Consider the following 3,417-nt stretch of genomic DNA (forward strand, 5'->3'; position numbering starts at 1 on the left):
ATTTATTTATTTGACAGAGAGAGAGACAGCGAGAGAGGGAACACAAGCAGGGGGAGTGGGAGGGGGAGATGCAGGCTTCCCGCCGAGCAGGGAGCCCGATGCGGGGCTCGATTCCAGGACCCTGAGATCATGACCTGAGCCGAAGGCAGTCGCTTAACCAACTGAGCCACCCAGGCGCCCCAGATTTTTTATTTCTAACAAAAAGCCTAGGTAGTCTAGTTTTATAAAGAAATGATTTTGATTTGATGATTAAGGAAGAATTAGAGAAGATTAGAAGAGGTGGCAAAAGTGCTGTGCTGAAAAACTTGAGACCCAAGGCTAAGAAGTCCAGCCATAAAGAGAAGGAAGAAGAGTGATCCAGGCAGAGGGGACAGCACATGCAAAGGTCCTGAGGCAGGAATGACTTTGGTGTATTTGAGAAACCCAACAAAGTCAGTGGAACTGGAACATACAGAGGAAGTAGATAGAGAGAAACTGCACCCAAGGGTTTGGGGGGGAGGGTTGTATTTTAGTCTTCTGGTGATGGAAGCCGATGAAGATTCAAAAGGGGGGGGTGCGGAGATTGAGCTTTCAAAAAGTAGGCACAGATAGCCCAGCATGGCTGAAAGATTAGGATGCAAGATCAGTCACTGTTGGCGCTGACTTCTTGTGCTGTAGTTCACTGGATGCATAACTGCAAGGCTTTGACCCCATCGGCATATTGCAGCTCAGCACAGACCAATTTGCTTTTAAACTCCTCGCCTGCGTTCTGCAAAACGACTGATTGCCCTGGTCCAACAGAAGCAGAAAGAAAAGAATTTTTAAAGCCAAAAAAAAAAAAAAAAGCTTCCCTGCTACACCTGAGAGACCTAGAGTTCAGAGCTAGATTTCATCTTGGCCCGAACCAACAGTCATGCTGTCTGCTGCTAGCACAGAGCGGGGAGCAAGAAAGGTGTTTAGAGCTGGCTCTCCACACGAGAGGGCGTCACGGTTCATTGAGACTGTCAAAGAACCACCCATCTCTGGCAGCTGTAATGCGGCTCGGGTAATGTCTGCCACTCTGGAGCCCTGGGAGCCTGTATTCCCCCATCCTTCCAAGTTCAGCATGTCCTAACACTCCGTGCTGAATGAGGTATCTGAAAAAGGCCAATGATGCCAAATGCTGGCAGGGATGCGGAGGAACTGGAATGCTCACATGGCGTGGGTGGGAGTACAGAGAGGTATAGCCACTTTGGAAGCTGTTCCAGCCATTTCTCTAAAAAAAAAAGTTAATCATGTACTTGCCAAATGACCAGTTCATCCTGCTCCAAGGACTTTACCTACAAGAAGTGAAAACACAGAGCCTCAAAATGTTTCGTGCAAGAATGCGGCAGTTTTATTCGTAATCGGCAAAACCCAGAAATACCTCAGGTTGTCCATCGACAGGAGAATGGATAAACAAGCTACGGCGTAGTCATCTGGTGTGGTAATAAAAAGGAAACGAGTTATTGACACATGTTCCAGCATGGCAAAATCGCAAAAGCATTCCGCCGAGTGAGAGAAGCCGGACGCAAAAGGGTACTTACTATATGATTTCATTTATGAGTTCTAGAATAGAAAAAAGCTAACCTACAGTGATGGAAATCAGATCAGTGGTTGCTTCTGGGGATGGGGACATTGCCTGGGAAGGGGACAGGCACAAGGGAATTTTCTTGGGGGTGGGAATTTTCTGGGGTAGTGGACGTGCTCTCTGTCTATAGGGATGTAGATTACATAACTACATACCTTTAACAAATTGACCTAATTGTACACTATTTCTTTTTGTTCATGAAGATTTTATTTATTTATTTGAGAGAGAGAGAGAGAGTGAATGAGAAGGGGGAGAGTGAGAAGCAGACTCCCTGCTAAGCAGGTAGCCCAATGCAGGGCCCATCCCAGGACCCTGGGATCATGACCTGAGCTGAAGGCAGATGCTTAACCCAGGTGCCACCCAGGTGCTCCAAGACTGAGCATTTCAATGAATGTTAGTTAAGTGTATCTTTTTAAGATGCAAAAATAAATAAAAGTTGTAAATAAATAAATGAAATTACTCCCAGGCAGTCTTCTCAACCTCCTCCAGACTAGATTAGCAGCTTATTTTAGCATGAAAGCAGACCCGGAAGCAGACCCAAAGATGACTATTTACATGAAAGTGTCTTACTTGGTAAGAAAGAAGGAAGTGAGACAAGGAACAGAAGGCAGCCAGTAAAGGATGTGCCATGAAACAGGTTACACCACTGTGGGTAACAGAGCTTGGTCCTGGAGGCCAAAGGACAACTGGGTGTCACTGGCACTCTAGGGGAGGAAGCTGGGGTATTTATACACCAGTCCCTATTAGCCATTGGTTGGGGCATAATTCACCAGCCCTTCCTGCTGACCAGAGCACAAGCATCAGGGGTCCAGTGGCCAGAGAGCACCCCCACTAGGGGAAGAAATGCAAAAATGTGAAATCAGGCTGGCATACACTGAAACCACGCGGGCTGAGGGAATAGGGGCAGGGACCCCAAAGCTTTTGTTCCCCCAGCCTCCTGTGTACCTGTTTATCACATAATAGTAGAAAGAGTGGTTAAAAGCGCAGCTTAGGGAATAAAGCAGCTCAAATTCCAGCTCTGGCACTTTCTACATGACAGCTTGGGTAAATGGTCCTTGTTCTATAAAACAGGGGTCATGCATTGTTAAGGGGATTCAATGATATAACCCCTGTTCTGAGGTTACTACAGTGCCTGGCACATAATAGGAACCCCAGTAGACACTAATGACAACAAGTATTATTGTTAGTACTACCTTCTATTTGCAAAAAAAAAAAAAACAAAAACGAAAAACGAAAATTTTTCCATCAGGATTTTTCTCCCTTCGATTAATTTATTTTTTATTTTTTTTAAAGATTTTATTTATTTATTTGACAGAAAGATAGAGAGAGAGCACAAGTAGGCAGAGAGGCAGGCAGAGGGAGAGGGAGAAGCAGGCTCTCCGCTGAGCAGGGAGCCCGACGCGGGGCTCCATCCCAGGACCCTGGGATCATGACCCGAGCCGAAGGCAGATGCCTAACATACTGAGCCACCCAGGCGCCCCTGATTATTTATTTTTAATCTTAATTTCGTTTTAATTATTTTTATTCATTTTTATTTAATTATTTTTCATTTTTATTCAATTCTAATTATTTTTCAATTTTAATTGTTGAAAGAAAACATTTACCTCATTCAAAATTCAAAAGGTATTGAAAGATAAACTATGAAAAGCTTCCCTCCTTTGACTCCAGCCACCTGGCAGCACTCCTCACAACTGACAACTGCAGTTGTCACTCGATCGTCAACAAAGGAACCAAAGGAATCCAAGCGGGAGAGTTTTTTCAACCATGGTGCTGGAACCACTGGATATCCGTAGGGAAAAAGAGGACCTTTGACCTCTATTTCACACCAC

The sequence above is a fragment of the Leptonychotes weddellii genome, chromosome 13, assembly GCF_054177405.1.
Source record: "Leptonychotes weddellii isolate Sample4059 chromosome 13, ASM5417740v2, whole genome shotgun sequence".
NCBI classification, from domain to species: Eukaryota; Metazoa; Chordata; class Mammalia; order Carnivora; family Phocidae; genus Leptonychotes; species Leptonychotes weddellii.